Below are 20614 nucleotides of genomic sequence, written 5' to 3'. Positions count from 1 at the left end.
ATAGCAGGAAAGCAGAGGTTCAGAGGAACGAAAGCATCTCTATTCGCTTATCTGAAACTCTCACCAATGATTTACATAAGTATTTCTATCCCTATTTTATTATATTATTTTCGAAAACTCCATAACCATTTGATATCCGCCTGACTGAGATTTACAAGGTGACTATAGCTTGCTTCATACCAACAATCTCCGTGGGATTCGACCCTTACTCACGTAAGGTATTACTTGGACGACCCAGTGCACTTGCTGGTTAGTTATGCGAAGTTGTGAAGATATGTTTAGACCATGGTCCTGTGCATCCGTTTTTGGTGCCATTGCCAGGGAATCAATTTCGAACAACAATTCACAACCTGAGTAGCAATTTCGCATACCAAGTTTTTGGCGCTGTTGCCGGGGATTGTTCGAGTATGGACAACTGACGGTTCATCCTGTTGCTCAGATTAGGTAATTTTCTTTTTGTTTTCCCTTCAAAAATTTTTCAAAAATCTTTCAAAAATTTTCCTTTTGTTTTCAAAAAAAAAAAATAATAAAAATAATGTTTTCAAAAAAATAAATTATTCTATGGCTTCAAAATTTTTAAGAATGAATTCTAGTGTTTCATGAAGCATGTGAAGCCTGGCTGGCTGTAAAGCCATGTCTAAATTCATTTGGACTGAGGCTTCCAAACCATCAGCATAGAGGCAAGTTACATATTTGATAAGTAATGAGCAGTATATTTTGATATCTTTCTGAAGCTTGGCTGGCCATTGGCCATGTCTAGTGTTTTGGACCGAAGCTTTCATTGAAAGCTTGGCTGGCTAGTGAGCCATGTCTAATTCCTGGACTGAAGCTTTAGACTAAGAATGCAAGATTCCTGGAATTCATGTTAAAAATTTTGGAATCCTTATTTTTTCTTTTTCATATAATTTTCGAAAAAAATCCAAAAAAAATTAGAAAATCATAAAAATCAAAAATATTTTTGTTTCTTGTTTGAGTCTTGAGTCATATCATAAGTTTGGTGTCAATTGCATATGCATCTTGCATTTTTCGAAAATTCATGCATTCATAGTGTTCTTCATGATCTTCAAGTTGTTCTTGGTAAGTCTTCTTATTTGATCTTGATGTTTTCTTGTTTTGCATCTTTAGTTGTTTTTCATGTGCATTTTTCGTTTGTTAGAGTCTAAACATGAAAGATTTCTAAGTTTGGTGTCTTACATGTTTTCTTTGCATATAAAAATTTTCAAAAAAATGTTCTTGATGTTCATCATGATCTTCAAAGTGTTCTTGGTGTTCATCTTGACATTCATAGCATTCTTGCATGCATTCATTGTTTTGATCCAAAAATTTTCATGCATTGCATCATTTTCATGTTTTTCATAAAAATTTCAAAAATCAAAAAAATATCTTTCCCTTTTTCTCCTCATCAAATTCGAAAATTTGAATTGACTTTTTCAAAATTTTTAAAATCTAGTTGTTTCTTATGAGTCAAATCAAATTTTCAATTTGAAAATCTTATCTTTTTCAAAATCTTTTTCAAAAATCAAATCTTTTTCATTTTTCTTAGTTATTTTCGAAAATTTCAAAAATATTTTTCAAAAATCTTTTTCTTAATTTTACATCATATTTTCGAAAATAACATCATCAATTAATGTTTTGATTCAAAAATTTCAAGTTTGTTACTTACTTGTTAAGAAAGATTCAAACTTTAAGTTCTAGAATCATATCTTATGATTTCTTGTGAATCAAGTCATTAATTGTGATTTTAAAAATCAAATCTTTTTCAAAACTAATTTCAATCATATCTTTTCAAAAATATCTTCTTATCTTATCTTTTTCAAAATATCTTTTCTAACTTCCTAACTTCTTATCTTTTCAAAATTGATTTTCAAAGTTGTTTCAACCAACTAACTAACTTTTTGTTTGTTTCTTAACTTTTTCAAAACTATCTAACTAACTTTCTCTCTCTCTCTAATTTTCGAAAATATCTTCCCTCTTTTTCAAAAATTTCTTTTTTTATTAACTAATTATTTTTATTTTTGATTTTAAAATTTTTCAAAAAAAATACTAACCTTTTTCAAAAACTATTTTCGAAAATCACTAACTCTTTTTCAAAAATTATTTTCGAAAATTCTCCCTCTCCCATATTATTCTATTTATTTATTCATTTACTAACATCTCATCTCACATCTCTGCCCTCCTCACAGTTGTGTTTCTTTCTTTACATCATATTCTTTGTCTCCCTCTTTTCTTCCACTCACAAAGGGATCCCTATACTGTGGTATAAAGGATCCATAATATTATTATTATTTTTTCTGTTCCCTCTTCTTTGTCATATGAGCAGGAGCAAGGACAAGAATATTCTTGTTGAAGCAGATCCAGAACCTGAAAGGACTCTGAAGAGAAAATTAAGAGAAGCTAAATTACAACAATCCAGAGATAACCTTTCAGAAATTTTCGAACAGGAAGAGAAGATGGCAGCCGAAAATAATAATAATGCAAGGAGGATGCTTGGTGACTTTACTGCACCTAATTCCAATTTACATGGAAGAAGCATCTCCATTCCTGCCATTGGAGCAAACAACTTTGAGCTGAAACCTCAATTAGTTTCTCTGATGCAGCAGAACTGCAAGTTTCATGGACTTCCATCTGAAGATCCTTTTCAGTTCTTAACTGAATTCTTGCAGATATGTGATACTGTTAAGACTAATGGAGTAGATCCTGAAGTCTACAGGCTCATTCTTTTACCTTTTGCTGTAAGAGACAGAGCTAGAATATGGTTGGACTCTCAACCTAAAGATAGCCTGAACTCTTGGGATAAGCTGCTCACGGATTTCTTAGCCAAGTTCTTTCCTCCTCCAAAGCTGAGCAAGCTTAGAGTGGATGTTCAGACCTTCAAATAGAAAGAAGGTGAATCCCTTTATGAAGCTTGGAAAAGATACAAACAGTTGACCAAAAAGTGTCCTTCTGACATGCTTTCAGAATGGACCATCCTGGATATATTCTATGATGGTTTATCTGAGTTATCAAAGATGTCATTGGATACTTCTGCAGGTGGATCCATTCACCTAAAGAAAACGCCTGCATAAGCTCAAGAACTCATTGACATGGTCGCTAATAACCAGTTCATGTACACTTCTGAGAGGAATCCTGTGAGTAATGGGACGCCTATGAAGAAGGGAGTTCTTGAAATTGATACTCTGAATGCCATATTGGCTCAGAATAAAATATTGACTCAGTAAGTCAATATGATTTCTCAGAGTCTGATGGAATGCAAGCTGCATCCAACAGTACTCAAGAGGCTTCTTATGCAGAAGAAGCTTATGATCCTGAAAACCCTGCAATAGCAGAGGTGAATTACTTAGGTGAACCTTATGGAAACACCTATAACTCATCATGGAGAAATCATCCAAATTTCTCATGGAAGGATCAAAAGCCTCAACAAGGCTTTAATAATGGTGGAAGAAACAGGTTTAGCAATAGCAAGCCTTTTCCATCATCCACTCAGCAACAGACAGAGAACTCTGAACAAAATACTTCTAATTTAGCAAACTTAGTCTCTGATCTATCTAAGGCCACTGTAAGTTTCATGAATGAAACAAGATCTTCCATTAGAAATCTGGAAGCACAAGTGGGCCAGCTGAGTAAAAGGATCACTGAAATCCCTCCTAGTACTCTCCCAAGCAATACAGAAGAGAATCCAAAAGGAGAGTGCAAGGCCATTGACATAAGCACCATGACCAAACCTGTAAGGGAAGGAGAGGACGTGAATCCCAAGGAGGAAGACCCCCTGGGACGTCCAGTGACCAATAAGGAGCTTCCCTTTGAGGAACCAAAGGACTCTGAGGCTCATCTAGAGACCATAGAGATTCCATTGAACCTCCTTATGCCCTTCATGAGCTCTGATGAGTATTCCTCTTCTGAAGAGAATGAGGATGTTACTGAAGAGCAAGCTGCCAAGTTTCTTGGTGCAATCATGAAGCTGAATGCCAAATTATTTGGTATTGATAACTGGGAAGTTGAACCTCCCTTGTTCATCAATGAACTAAGTGATCTGGATCAACTGACATTGCCTCAGAAGAGACAGGATCCTGGAAAGTTCATAATACCCTGTACCATAGGCACCATGATCTTTAAGGCTCTGTGTGACCTTGGTTCAGGAATAAACCTCATGCCCCTCTCTGTAATAGAGAAACTGGGAATCTATGGGGTGCAAGCTGCTAAAATCTCATTAGAGATGGCAGACAATTCAAGAAAACAGGCATATGGACAAGTAGAGGACGTGTTAGTAAAGGTTGAAGGCCTTTACATCCCTGCTGATTTCATAGTCCTGGATACTGGAAAGGAAGAGGATGAATCCATAATTCTAGGAAGACCTTTCCTGGCCACAGCAAGAGCTGTGATTGATGTTGACAGAGGTGAACTAGTCCTTCAGTGGAATGAGGACTCCCTTGCGTTTAAAACTCAAGGATCTCCCTCTGCAACTATGGAGAGGAAGCATGAAAAGCTTCTCTCAAAGCAGAGTCAAACAAAGCTCCCACAGTCAAACTCTAAGTTTGGTGTTGGGAGGCCACAACCAAACTCTAAGTTTGGTGTTGAACTCCCATATCCAAACTCTAAGTTTGGTGTTGGAGAGTCTCAACAAAGCTCTGCACATCTGTGAGGCTCCATGAGAGCCCACTGTCAAGCTATTGACATTAAAGAAGCGCTTGTTGGGAGGTAACCCAATTTTTATTTATCTAACAATATTTTTCTTAGTTATATGTCTTTATAGGTTCATGATCATGAGGAGTCACAAAATAAATATAAAAATTGAAAACGGAATAAAAAAATAGCAGAAGAAAAATCACACCCTGGAGGAGCATCTGCCTGGCGTTCAACGCCAGAACAGAGCATGGTTCTGGCGCTGAACGCCCAAAATGGGCAGCATCCTGGCACTGAACACTCAGAACAAGCATGGTTCTGGCGTTCAACGCCAGAAATGGCAACAAATGGGCGTTGAACGCCCAAAATGGGCACCAACCTGGCGCTGAACGCCCAGAGTTGTGTGCAAAGGCATTTTACATGCCTAATGGGTGCAGGGATGTAAATCCTTGACACCTCAGGATCTGTGGACCCCACAGGATCATCTCAGGATCTGTGGACCCCACAGGATCCCCACCTACCTCCACTCACTTCTTCTCACCCCTCTTTCACACAATCCCATAAACACTCTTCCCCAAAACTCTTCACCAATCACCTCAATCTCTCTTCCCCATCACCTCTTCACCACTCACATCCATCCACTCTTCCCCATAAACCTACCTCATAAACCCCACATACCTTCAAAATTCAAAACCAATTTCCCACCCAAACCCACCCATATGGCCGAAACCTTCCCCCCTCCCTTCCCTATATAAAGCCCTCCATTCTTCTTCAAATTTACACAACACAAACCCTCTATACCCTTCTTGGCCGAACCACATCACTTTCTCCCTCTCCTTTATTTCTTCTTCTTCTTCATCTATTCTTTCTTTTATTGCTCGAGGGCGAGAAAAATTCTAAGTTTGGTGTGGTAAAAGCATAAGCTTTTTGTTTTTCCATTACCATTGATGGCACCTAAGACCGGAGAATCCTCTAGAAAGGGGAAAGGGAAGACAAAAGCTTCCACCTCCGAGTCATGGGAGATGGAAAGGTTCATCTCCAAAGCCCATCAAGACCACTTCTATGATGTTGTGGCCAAGAAGAAGGTGATCCCTGAGGTCCCTTTCAAACTCAAAAGAAATGAGTATCCGGAGATCCGACATGAAATTCAAAGAAGAGGTTGGGAAGTTCTAACAAATCCCATCCAACAAGTCGGCATCCTAATGGTTCAAGAGTTCTATGCCAATGCATGGATCACCAAGAACCATGATCAAAGTAAGAACCCGGATCCAAAGAACTATGTTACAATGGTTCGGGGGAAATACTTAAATTTTAGTCCGGAGAATGTGAGGTTGGCGTTTAACTTGCCGATGATGCAAGGAGATGAACGCCCCTACACTAGAAGGGTCAACTTTAATCAAAGGTTGGACCAAGTCCTTATGGACATATGTGTAGAAGGAGCTCAATGGAAGATTGACTCCAAAGGCAAGCCGGTTCAACTAAGAAGATTGGACCTCAAGCCTGTAGCTAGAGGATGGTTGGAGTTCATTCAATGCTCAATCATTCCCACTAGCAACCGGTCTGAAGTTACTATAGACCGGGCCATCATGATCCATAGCATCATGATTGAAGAAGAGGTGGAAGTTCATGAGATTATACCTCAAGAACTCTACAAGGTGGCTGACAAGTCCTCCACTATGGCAAGGTTAGCCTTTCTTCACCTCATTTGCCACCTATGCAATTCGGCTGGGATTGACATAGAGGGAGATATCCTCATTAAAGAGGACAAGCCCATCACTAAGAAGAAGATGGAGCAAGCAAGAGAGCCCATTCATGGAGCTCAAGAGGCGCAAGAAGCTCATTACCATGAGATCCCAGAGATGCCTCAAATGCACTTTCCTCCACAAAATTATTGGGAGCAAATCAACACCTCCCTAGGAGAATTGAGTTCCAATATGGGACAACTAAGGGTGGAACATCAAGAGCACTCCATCATGCTTCATGAAATAAGAGAATATCAAAAAGCAATGAGGGAGGAGCAACAAAGACAAGGAAGAGACATAGAAGAGCTCAAGGACATCATTGGTTCCTCAAGAAGGAAACGCCACCATCACTAAGGTGGATTCATTCCTTGTTCTTGTTTCTTCTGTTTTTCGTTTTCTATGTTATATGCTTATCTATGTTTGTGTCTTCATTACATGATCATTAGTAGTTAGTAACTATGTCTGAAAGTTATGAATGTCCTATGAATCCATCACCTCTTTTAAATGAAAAATGTTTTAATTCAAAAGAACAAGAAGTACATGTGTTTCGAATTTATCCTTGAACTTAGTTTAATTATATTGATGTAGTGACAATGCTTCTTGTTTTCTGAATGAATGCTTGAACAGTGCATATGTCTTTTGAAGTTGTTGTTTAAGAATGTTAAATATGTTGGCTCTTGAAAGAATGATGACTAGGAGACATGTTATTTGATAATCTGAAAAATCATAAAAATGATTCTTGAAGCAAGAAAAAGCAGCAAAGAACAAAGCTTGCAGAAAAAAAAATAGGCGAAAAAAATATAGAAAGAAAAAAGAAAAAGCAAGCAGAAAAAGCCAAAAGCTCTTAAAACCAAGAGGCAAGAGCAAAAAGCCAATAACCCTTAAAACCAAAAGGCAAGGGCAAATAAATAGGATCCCAAGGCTTTGAGCATCAGTGGATAGGAAGGCCTAACGGAATAAAATCCTGGTCTAAGCGGCTAAACCAAGCTGTCCCTAACCATGTGCTTGTGGCGTGTAGGTGTCAAGTGAAAACTTGAAACTGAGCGGTTAAAGTCAAGGTCCAAAGCAAAAGAAGAGTGTGCTTAAGAACCCTGGACACCTCTAATTGGGGACTTTAGCAAAGCTGAGTCACAATCTAAAAAGGTTCACCCAATTATGTGTCTGTGGTATTTATGTATCTGATGGTAATACTGGAAAACAAAGTGCTTAGGGCCACGGCCAAGACTCATAAAGAAGCTGTGTTCAAGAATCATCATACTGAACTAGGAGAATCAATAACACTATCTGAACTCTGAGTTCCTATAGATGCCAATCATTCTGAACCTCAATGGATAAAGTGAGATGCCAAAACTATTCAAGAGGCAAAAAGCTATAAGTCCCGCTCATTTGATTGGAGCTATGTTTCATTGATAGTTTGGAATTTATAGTATATTCTCTTCTTTTTATCCTATTTGATTTTCAGTTGCTTGGGGACAAGCAACAATTTAAGTTTGGTGTTGTGATGAGCGGATAATTTATACGCTTTTTGGCATTGTTTTTAGTATGTTTTTAGTAGGATCTAGTTACTTTTAGGGATGTTTTCATTAGTTTTTATGTTAAATTCACATTTCTGGACTTTACTATGAGTTTGTGTGTTTTTCTATGATTTCAGGTATTTTCTGGCTGAAATTGAGGGACTTGAGCAAAAATCAGATTCAGAGGTTGAAGAAGGACTGCTGATGCTGTTGGATTTTGACCTCCCTGCACTCAAAATGGATTTTCTGGAGCTACAAAACTCAAAATGGCACGCTTTTAATTGAGTTGGAAAGTAGACATCCATGGCTTTCCAGAAATATATAATAGTCCATACTTTGGCCAAGTTTAGAGGACGCAAACTGGCGTTCAACGCCAGCTCTCTGCCCAATTCTGGCGTCTAGCGCCAGAAAAGGAGCCAAAACCAGAGTTGAACGCCCAAACTGGCACAAAAGCTGGCGTTCAACTCTAGAAAGGACCTCTACACATGCAACACTCAAGCTCAGCCCAAGCACACACCAAGTGGGCCCCGGAAGTGGATTTATGCATCAGTTACTTACTTCTGTAAACCCTAGTAGCTAGTTTATTATAAATAGGACCTTTTACTATTGTATTAGGTATCTTTGATCAATTGTATGCTATCTTAGATCACGTTTGAGGGCTGGCCTCTCGGCCATGCCTGGACTCTCACTTATGTATTTTTAACGGTAGAGTTTCTACACTGCATAGATTAAGGTGTGGAGCTCTGCTGTTCTTCAAAGATTAATGCAAAGTACTACTATTTTCTATTCAATTCATCTTATTTCGCTTCTAAGATATTCATTCGTACTTCAATCTGAATGTGATGAACGTGACAATCATCATCATTCCCTACGAACGCGTGCATGACAACCACTTCCGTTCTACTTTAGACTGAATGAATATCTCTTGGATCTCCTAACCAGAATCTTCGTGGTGTAAGCTAGAATGATGGCGGCATTCAAGAGAATCCGGAAGGTCTAAACCTTGTTTGTGGTATTCCGAGTAGGATTCAATAATTGGATGACTGTGACGAGCTCCAAACTCACGATTGCGGGGCGTTAGTGACAGATGCAAAAGGATAGTAAATCCTATTCCAGCATGATCGAGAACCGACAGATGAATAGCCGTGCCGTGACAGGGTGCGTTGACCATTTTCACTGAGAGGATAAGATGAAGCCATTGACAAGGGTGATGCCTCCAGACGATTAGCCGTGCCGTGACAGGGCATTGGATCATTTTCCCGAGAGATGACCGAAAGTAGCCATTGACAGTGGTGATGTATCACATAAAGCCAGCCATGGAAAGGAGTAAGATTGATTGGATGAAGATAGCAGGAAAGCAGAGGTTCAGAGGAACGAAAGCATTTCTATTCGCTTATCTGAAACTCTCACCAATGATTTACATAAGTATTTCTATCCCTATTTTATTATATTATTTTCGAAAACTCCATAACCATTTGATATCCGCCTGACTGAGATTTACAAGGTGACTATAGCTTGCTTCATACCAACAATCTCCGTGGGATTCGACCCTTACTCACGTAAGGTATTACTTGGACGACCCAGTGCACTTGCTGGTTAGTTATGCGAAGTTGTGAAGATATGTTTAGACCATGGTCCTGTGCATCCGTTTTTGGTGCCATTGCCAGGGAATCAATTTCGAACAACAATTCACAACCTGAGTAGCAATTTCGCATACCACCGCTCAAGAGCCTATCAAGCACCTTAGGGATTTTCAGACAGCCTGCTCAACTATTAGGCGTCATGGTGCAGATAAAACTACTATTTTGCTATCTTCCTTCCCATTTTCTCATGAGGGAAAAGCAAGGGAGTGGTTCTACACTCAACCTGAAGAAGTCGTTACCAATTGGGATCTACTCAGAAGGGAGTTCCTGGACAAATATTTTCCGGCTGAAGTTATAGATAGACTGAGGAAAGAGATCTCCTGCATTATCCAAGGAGAATCAGAAACCCTCTATGAATACTGGGAACGCTTCAGGAACCTCTTAGATTCATGTCCCCACCACAAGATTGACCAGATGGTATTGATTAGCTACTTCACACAAGACATGAAGCCTCAGGATAAGACTACAGTAGATTCTGCAAGTAATGGCTCTCTGAAGAAGTACAAGACGGTGATAGAAGTGTGGCAGCTGATCGCCAATATAGCTGAATCTACCCAAAATGCCAGGCACAGGACCAACCATCCCAAAGCTATTGCGGAGGTGTCCTCTAGCAGTGAGACTGCTGCTCTCACACAGACTTTGGGAGAGATGACCAACATACTAAAGTAGCTACAGCTGAATCAACAACAACCTCAGCTTCCCCCACAGCAACAAAATCAACAGTTGGTTCCTCAGAGAGTGTGCGGAATATGTGCCTGTTATACTCATTACACTGATGAGTATCCGCAGCTCCAACAAGAAGACATCACCTTGGTAGCTACCCATAACTTCTATGACCGCCCGAATCAAGGCTACTATCAACAAGGCGGCAATTATAACCAAGGTGGGAACTATAATCAAGGTTGGCAAGACAACCCCAACCAGGGGTGGAGAGATAATTCCAACCAAGGCTGGAGGGACAACTACAACAGAGGAAGCAGAGACAACCAGGGAAATCAGAGGTGGAATAATAATAACAATCAGCAGAACTGGTATCAGCAGAATCCTCCCTATCAACAGCAGAACCAAAACCAGCCTTACAGAGCGCTTCACCTAAGGCAGTCCCAAGCGCCTCAGAACAACCAACCGCAGGCCCCTCAGATCACTAATCCCCCTTCCTCTTCTAATGACTAGATACTTCGTTCTCTTACACAAGGACAACAAGACATGCAGACTACATTTAACTCTACCATAAATGGTCTGAATGCCACTTTACAAGCTCTTGTCTCCCGGATAGATTCATTAGCTACCCCCAATAATCATCCTTCAAGCTCTGGTGGAATTCCTTTTCAACCTTTACCCAACTCCAAAGGTGGAATCAACGCCATCACTTTGAGGTCTGGAACCACACTACAAGAGAGGAGTCACGAGGAGCCAAGCCCACCAGAAAATGCCCCAGTTGAAGACATGGTTGATGTGGAAGATGCAGAAGAAGAAGATGAAGTACATGACATGGTTGAAGAAGAAGCAGCTTAACCAAAGAATGCAGAACCAAAGGAAGCTGAAGCTACACGAGACGCCATTCCTATCCCCCTTTCCACACCTTGCAAGGAAGTCCAGAAAGCAGATGGAACTTGATCCCAAAATGGTAGAAATCTTCAAAAAGGTTGAGGTAACTATTCTCCTTTTTGATGCTATTCAGCAAGTACCTAAATATGCGAAGTTTCTAAAAGATTTGTGCATGCATAAGGATAAAATTAATGAGGTAGAAACTATTCCTTTAGGTAGTTCCATATTTTCTTTAATGGGTGATATACCAGAAAAATGTAGTGATCCAGGTCCATGCATGGTTTCCTGTACCATTGGGGTGTAATATTTTCTGACTGCATGTGTGATTTAGGAGCGTGCGTGAGTATTATGCCATTGTCTGTATATGATGCTTTGAGGCTCCCTCCCTTAAAAAGGTCGGTAGCTCGTTTTATTTTAGCAGATAAAAGCATAATCACAGTGGTTGGAATTGCTGAGGACGTGCTGGTGAGCATTAAAGGGCTTACATTTTCTATTGACTTCTATATCTTGGAGATGCCCCCTAATGACTCAGGAAGACCGCAATCCATCCTACTTGGAATGCCATTCCTAAAGACTTCAAAGTTCAAGTTGGATGCCTTCTCAGAAACGTATTCTTTTGAGATAGACGGCCTAGCAGTGAGCTTCAACCTGGATGAAGCTATGAAGCACCCTCCGGAAGATCATTCCATCTTCCAGTACGACATCATTGATGAGACCGTGGAAGAAGTCCACCAGGAGGAAGTAGAAGAGATGCACATGGAGCAAGATGCAAGTGTGGGAAAATCCTCTGAGCTTACTGAAGATAACTTGCCCCCACCAATGGCTCCAGAAGACCAAGTGCCTAGACATGAGCGAAAATTGGAGTTAAAGCCCCTTCCACCCCACCTCAAGTATGCTTACCTTAAGGATAATCAGAAGCTCCCAATTATCATTGCAAGGGAACTCACATCCAACAGGGGGAGCAGTTGCTTAGTGTGTTGAGAAGACACAAGAAGGCTATTGGGTGGAGCTTGGCAGATATAGTAGGCATCAACCCTCAAGTTTGTGAGCACCGGATATTTCTAGAAGAGGGAGCAAGGCCTGTCCGTCAACCTCAAAGGCGACTGAACCCCACCATCTTAGAAGTTGTCAAGAAGGAAGTGACTCGACTACTGGAAGCTAAATCATCTACTCAATCTCAGATAGCGAATGGGTCAGTCCGGTACAAGTGGTGCCCAAGAAGTTTGGAGTCACAACAGTGAAGAATGAGCAAGGAGAGCTTAGAGTAACCAGAGTGCAGAATTCCTAGAGGGTGTGCATTGATTACAGGCACCTCAACCAGGCTACTCGCAAAGATCACTATCTATTGCCTTTCATCGATCAGATGCTTGATCGCCTGTCAGGTAAATCACACTACTGCTTCTTAGATGGTTACACTGGGTATTTTCAAATTCATATAGCTCCAGAAGATCAGGAGAAAACTACCTTTACATGTCCCTTTGGAACGTATGCATACAAGAGGATGCCTTTTGGCTTATGTAATGCACCAGCTACATTCCAAAGATGCATGATGAGTATTTTCTCAGATTTTCTTGAGAACTGTATGGAAATTTTTATGGATGATTTTAGTGTGTATGGTGATTCTTTCAACCTTTGCTTGGATAGTTTAGCTAGAGTATTAGACAGGTGTGTTAGTTCAAACCTTGTATTAAATTTTGAAAAATGTCATTTTATGGTAAAACAAGGTATTGCTCTAGGACATGTTGTTTCTAATACTGGTATTTCAGTAGATCCAGCAAAGGTAAATGTCATTTCTAGTTTACCTTACCCCTCCTCCGTGAGGGAAGTCCGTTCGTTCCTTGGCCATGCAGGTTTCTACCGGAGATTTATCAAGGACTTCAGTAAGGTAGCATTGCCTTTATCCAGACTGCTGCAGAAAGATGTTGAGTTTGAGCTGAGTGAGGACTGTCTGGAAGCGTTTGATAAGCTGAAGATCGCCTTAACTCAAGCTCCGATTGTGAGAGGACCAGAATAGAGCCAGCCTTTTGAGATTGTGTATGATGCCTCCAACCATACAGTAGGAGCAGCGCTGGCCCAGCACGAAGGTAAGGATCCTTTTGTAATTGCTTATGCTTCTAAGACCTTAGACGCTGCTCAGTCTAATTACACTACCACTGAAAAAGAGCTTCTGGCTATTGTTTTTGCTCTGGATAAATTCCGAGCCTAATTACTTGGTACTAAGGTGGTAGTGTACTCAGACCATGCAACTCTAAAATATCTATTTGCTAAAAAAGAGTCCAAGCCAAGGCTAATACGTTGGATATTGTTGCTGTAAGAATTGGATTTAGAAATTAAAGATAGGAGTGGTTTCTAGAATTTAGTGGCAGACCACTTGAGTCGCCTTGAGCACATTAAGAATGACTCCACTCCTATCAATGATGCTTTTCCATTTGATAGCTTGCACGTAATATCTGAAGTTGTTCCTTGGTACGCACCTATAGCTAATTATCTAGTTAGTCATACATTCCCTCCTAATTTTACTAAGCATCAGAGGGACAAGCTGAAAAGTGAGTCCAAATATTATATATGGGATGACCCATATTTATGGAGGTATGGTACTGACCAGATAATTAGAAGGTGTGTGCCTCAACCAGAATTCCAGCCAATTTTAGAGGCCTGCCACTCCTCTGAGAGTGGTGGACATTTTGGCCCTCAAAGAACAGCTAGAAAAATCTTAGACTGTAGATTCTGGTGGCCCAATCTTTCTAAAGATGCTACTGCCTTCTGTAAATTTTGCTCCTCGTGCCAAAGATTTGGAAATATATCCAAGAGGGATGAGATGCCCCAACAGCTTATGCTGTTCTGTGAAATTTTTGATGTTTGGGGCATTGACTTCATGGGTCCATTTCCAAACTTTAATGGTTTTTTATACATATTGTTAGCTGTAGATTATGTTTCTAAATGGGTGGAAGCAATTTCTACCCGTACTGATGATGCTAACACTGTTGTCTCTTTTATTAGAAATCATATTATCTGTCACTTTGGATCACCACGAGCAATCGTGAGTGATCAAGGCACTCATTTTTGTAACAGGAGATTGACAGGTCTACTGAAGAAACATGGTATTGTGCACAAGGTAGCAATAGCTTACCATCTCCAGACAAATGGGCAAGCAGAGGTGTCTAACAGAGAGATAAAGTGCGTATTGGAGATGATAGTCAAGCCTCATAGGAAGGACTAGAGCACTAGACTTGTTGATGCGCTTTGGGATTATTGGACAGCATACAAGACACCTATAGGAATGAGTCCCTTCCGCCTAGTATACGGAAAGGCTTGTCATCTCCCAGTAGAGGTAGAACACAAGGCTTTCTGGGCGGTGAGGGAATACAACATGGGATTTAAGAAAGCTGGTGCTGAAAAGAAGCTGCAACTAGCAAAGTTGGAGAACCTTCAACTCAAAGCATATGACAACTCCAGGCTATACAAGGAGAAGATGAGGGCTGTGCATGACAAGCATATCAAGAGGAGAGAATTCAGACTTGGGGAGTTAGTCCTCCTTTACAACTCCAGGTTGCGGCTCATGACAGGCAAGTTGAGATCAGGTGGGAAGGCCCCTATAGAGTAGAGAAGGCAGAGCCATACAGAGTCTTCCACCTAAGTCATCCTTCAAGCTCCAAATTCATCAAGGTCAATGGACATCGCTTGAAGCTGTATCATGGTGAGAAAATGAAGGACAATAAAGAGCTAGAGGTTTTCCTCTTGGAGGATCCACCGACAGAAGCAGACTGAGCTTGTGGACCGTCCAACTTAAGGACGTAAAAGCAAAGTGCTAGGTGGAAGACAACCCACCATGGTATGATCGTTCCTCTTCATTCCCAGTTTTATTTTATTTTGTTTTTCCTAGTGTTCATTCATAATTTCTGCATAATCATCTACATTCTGCAAAAAAAAAAAGGGTGTTCGACGCGCAAGCATCGCTGACGCGTACGCGTCATGCAAGAAATTGCAACACCAAGGAAGTGAACAGAGAGTTGGGCAGGAGTGGCGCTGGAAGTGTGCTTTAGGCACAATCAAACCCACGTGCACGCGTAACTTACGCGTGCGCGTCACCTGCAATCTTGGCCAACCACGCGTACGCGTCCATGATGCGCACACGTGCATAAGGAAATCGGCGTCAATACGCTCTCGAACAGAAACTTGTGATGGTTTGGGGCTGGACTTGTGCTAGAAGCACAAATTGCATCACGCGTACGCGTCCCTGACGCGTGCGTGTCACCTTTCTATCAGGGCCATCCACGCATGCGCGTGCAAGACGCGCACGCGTCATATGCGAATTCTGGTTCCCAGGCCACGCGAACAGAGAGTTGTGCATGCACGCGGCTGCCTTCGCGCGATTCGCACAAATAAAGGCACGCGTACGCGTGCCAGACGCTTACGCGTCACTATCAAAATTGCGCAACCCATGCGTACGCGTGCTGTACGCGTACGCATCGACTGCGCCGCCTCACTTAAACCTGTACGCCGCCCAGTTTCCGTTTTCTCCCTCCCAAATCCTAATTTTCTTCATTCCTTCTTCCTTATTTCTTCTTTCTTCCTTTCCTCTTCTCACTTCTTACTTCATACTTCCTTCTTCTCCTCTTTTCCATCTTCTTCATCAGGTTTATTTCTCTCCTCTCCTCTACTTTTTCATTCTTTTTTCAATTATTGCATTTATTTATTCTTTCTTTCTTCTAAATTTTTCTTTTATGCTTACTTCTTTATGGTCTCTTTTTTATTCTTTTCTTTTTCCATGCATTTTTATGTTGGTATTGGAGTTTTATTTGGGTAGTACCTTATTATACTTGAGCTTGTGGATACTATAAGGAGTGATTTGACAATTGACATTTAATTTTGGCTCTCATACACATTTGGATTCATTATTTTCATTCCTATTTTCACATTGCACACCAAATGTTTGTGAAAACGCTCTTATGGCATTTTGAATCCTATTTTATTTTACCCTTACACCTTAATGCCTCTTTTTCACAACACTTGTAATCCACATATATTTGGGATTATCATTCACAATTGTCATCATACAAATGTTCACGCTCTTGCATCTTGTTGTTATGAATTGCCTTTATAATCCTAATTGATATCTTACCTACATGTTGTAGCTACCATGTATTTAAGCTATTATCCTTTCTTTGGCATTTATTATCACTTGAAATTCCTTCCTTCCGGTTTTCGCTATCTACACTTAACATTCTTCCTTTTTCTTTCTTCCTTAGGATGGGTACCAAGAAAGGAAAAGAGAAGGCTATTGACAAGACACCGGCAAGGAAAGGCACTAAAAGAACCGTGGCTAAGGCACAACCCACTACAAGCGTTAAGCCACCCACGAAGCGGGTAAAGTGGATAATCAAGGTTGATGAGGTGGAAAAGGCGTTCCCTGCTAGGGACTCTGCGCGGTTCACTAACCGCTACTGTGAGCAGATGTTCCCTATCCTGGCTAAGAGAAACTGCAACAATGAGTACCTACTCATTGTTCCAACACATTTTGTTGATTTTGTGGAGCCTGATGAGTCCATATTTGATGGTATATTTTGACTCAATTTGGATGGATTCTAGCACATGAACTCACACTTAAGCACCAAAATAGCATACTTTTGTGTTTTATCCCTAGTTTGATCTTAAATGTGAAAACATGCAATTTTGTGCTTTAATAGAGCAATTTAATCCCACCTTTGTGCCATTCGATGCTGTGATATAGTTTGTGAGTGATTTCAGGCCTTGATGGCAAGAATGGATGGGCAAAAGTGGAGGAAAGCATGTACAAGGGAGAAAATATGAAGAAAACAAGGAAAAGCACACACAGCGAAGTGTGCGTGTGCACCGTCCCTGTGTGCGCACGCACAAGCGAGAATTTCCATGTGTGCGTACGCACGAGCACATGTGCGTACGCACAGGTCGATTTCCAGCCGCGTGTGCAGACGCACGCGTCTGTGCGTCCGTACAGGTCCCTGCACGTGAATTCATTAATGAAGCATGTGCTGCACAAATTTGGAGGCCCTTGGCTCAATTTTGGAAGGCTAAAATGCTATTTTAGAGTGCTATATAAAGGAGAGTTCAACACTTATCAAAGGGGGGAGGCATTGGAGCAATTTTTACATAGTTTTTCATAGTATTAGGAGTAGGAGTAGTGTAGAGTAGAGAGCTCTCCTAGGGTTTATCAATTTCCATTGTAGCATTTTATAGCAAGCTTTGATCTTTCATTTTACTTCTTCAATTATAAGTACTCTCAATTTACTCTTTAATTCAAGCACTTTTACTTCCATTTCCTTTTGGTTCAAGTTACTTTGTTCATATTGCAATTTTGTGTTTCTTGAAGTTTTGATTAATGAATTTTATATTTTATGTTCTCTTTATGTTTGATTTCTTGTTTATTGTTGATATTGTTGATAGCTTGGTTATAGTTTTCATTTTCCTTTACAATTTCCCATATTTTACTTTTATGCATATAAGGTGTTTGTGAAAATGCCAACTTTAAGTTTTGAGTAGATTTTCCCACCTTGGCTTGTGGTTTGAGTCCCTAGGATACTAGAGTCATGATGTCTGACATTTAGTGGTAATTCTTGGGTAGTTAGTTGACTCTTGTTTTCATTGACGCTAGCCTTTTATCAACTAGTTTGATAAGTTGGTTAGGACTTATGGATTAAGGTCAATTATGCTTGCTTGACTTACTCCTCGATGGTTGGAGTTGACTAGGCGAGATTGACTCATCATAATTATCATAGTTGTGGTTATGACAATGATAGGATTCTTAGATTCTCATTCCCAAGTCAAGGCTCTTTTATTGCATTTATAGCATTTTCACTAGTTTTGATCTCATCTCCTCCTTACTTGCATAAATTATGATTTTGAGCATTCCTTAGTTCTTTTATTGCTTAAGTTCTTTTAATCTTTCATTTCTTGCTTGAAAACCCCCCTTTTTCCTCTTCACAACCAAAAGAGAAAACATTTCATTTGCATTCCTAGGGAGAACGACTTGAGGTTTAACTACTCTCGGTTACTTTAATTTGAAATTTATTATTTGATATTGAGAATTCATTGTTGGTTTGGACTATGCTACCAACGAATTGATGCTTGTTTTGATTGATTCTAAACCATAACAATGAATTCTCTTGTTATCAAATCTGGCGCTATTGCCGGAGATGCAAACGGTGTTATATCTTTTAGTTGTTGTGAATATGTTAATAGTGTAAATAGCACTTTTTGTTTGTTTGTTTGCTTTTGTTAGTAGGTTTTTGTTTATATTTTCTTAATGACTTTTTTACACTATCACCATAATGTACCCCAATAGAACCCAAATACTTACCTTTATAGTCACCACTCTTACACACCACCACTTCACTACATACAAAACCCTTACCCTCATGAGTTTGATTGTCAACCTTCATCACCTCAATCTTCATCTTCATACATGGATCAAGCCACACAAGAATTACTTTTCATGCTCATTCAAGAACAACAAGAGTTCTGAAAAAAGCAAGAGCAAATTATGTCTACCTTAGCACAAGCTTTGGCGCATTTAGCTTCATTGCGTTCATGCCACAAGCAAGAAATTCGAGTGGATGAATGTGCAAAACCACGTGAAAAAAGTGGAGTGAGCGAAGAATTGCAAAATCGAAAAGAAGACGCCAAGTCACAACATAAAGTGCAAAAGGAGATAAATGAAGCATTGGTAGGAATTGATCAAGAAGATTCCATCATTCAAGATTTTTTGTACAACTTGGGCAATTCCTTCTATGACCTTCCTGAACCTCTACCATTAGATTTGGAAAGAGATGTTGATGTGGATTTCACACAACCTCTGATCTTTGACTTGAGCGATGGTGAAAAATATTCAAAAGAGGTTAAGGAAGATTCCATTTGCAAAGGAGTGAAGGCTTCTCTAACAAGCTTCTTAGGCCCATATCAATATGCCGTTTTGGAGACGGATGGTCAACTTCAGAACCTTCTTGGAGTAGTGGATGGTGAAGAGAAGAATGTTAATTGGCAAGGGAATGAAAAGTTCATCCATAGAGCCAATTTAGCATTTGAAGCTCAATTTTGGTGCAAGAGTCAATTTAATGGATTCTGGAGAGTGCACAATCTGGTCAATGGTGATAGAGGAACGCAAGTATGGGATCTGAGAATCAATTTCAAGAGTCAATACTTGAGGATCCTAGATGCTAGCTTGAAGTCTCTTAAGAGTTTTATGCAACCTAATTGGGACACGGAGGTCAAATCAATAGCAAACTTGGTTGGAGATTCAAGGAGGAATGAAAGCATAAGCCGCCCTAACAAGGATCTCCTCATCAAGTCCAACTTAGGACTATAAACCAAAGTGCTAGGTGGGAGACACCCCATGGTGCACGAAATTGTGATCTCAATGGTGCCAAAAAACTTGGTACGCACAATCATAATCTCAATTCTTCTTCACAACTTCGCACAACTAACCAGCAAGTGCACTGGGTCGTCCAAGTAATAAACCTTACGTAAGTAAGGGTCGATCCCATGGAGATTGTCGGCTTGAAGCAAGCTATGGTCATCTTGTAAATCTCAGTCAGGCAGATTCAAATGGTTATAAGGTTTGATAATTAAAATATAGTTAAAACAGAAAATAAGATAGAGATACTTATGTAATTCATTGGTGGAATTTCAGATAAGCGTATGAAGATGTTTGTTGCTTCTGAACCTCTGCTTTCCTATTGCTTTCATCCAATCATTCATACTCCTTTCCATGGCAAGCTGTATGTTGGGGGATCACTGAAGAGAGAACTTTTGCGTGGTCTAGAAATTCGCAGATAAATCCTCGTTGCAGGTATAGCTTCTAAACCAACAAAAGTCCTTTCTTACAAAAGTTTTGGTTGTCACAAGTAACAAACCCCTTTAAAATTGATAATCGAAGTATTTAAACCTCGGGTCGTCTTCTCAAGGAACTGCAGGGAGGTGTTCTTATTATTGGTTATGAGTTTTGTAAATTGGGGGTTTTGAAAGTAAGGAACAAGTAATTTAAATGATAAATAAAATAAATAAATAACTGTAAAATAAATTCTTGGCAAGGTATGAAAATTCAGAAGTCCTATCCTAGTTACTCCTATGAGAATGGAAGTTAATCCCACTTAGTTAACCCTTATGAAAGCAAGGGAAAGTCAAGTGAACTAATTAGTTAGATTCCCAAGTCCTAGCCAACTCCTAAGGAAAGCCTAAAGTTAGTGGAATACCAGTCAATTTATCCGACATAACAACCAATCACGGATAGTTGATAACTCAAGAGCTTCCAGTTAATCAATTAAAGCCAAGAATATAAAAAAGCTAAATAAGAATCATAAATCTGAAATACCTCAAATTATTAATTAAGAAAATCCTAACATGAAGGGTTCATAAGCCAATTGGGCAACATAAGTCAAATACAAATAAAAGCATTAGAGTATATAAAAGTAAAAGAGAAACATAAATTAAAGGAACATTGAACCTGAGAAGAAGTTGAAATAATAAGTTGAAATAATAAAGTTGAAATCCTAATTCCTTTAAGAGGAATCCT

Source organism: Arachis hypogaea, chromosome 18 (assembly GCF_003086295.3).
Source record: "Arachis hypogaea cultivar Tifrunner chromosome 18, arahy.Tifrunner.gnm2.J5K5, whole genome shotgun sequence".
NCBI lineage: Eukaryota > Viridiplantae > Streptophyta > Magnoliopsida > Fabales > Fabaceae > Arachis > Arachis hypogaea.
The sequence above is the reverse complement of the archived record's forward strand: the minus strand, read 5'-3'. Positions refer to the sequence as shown.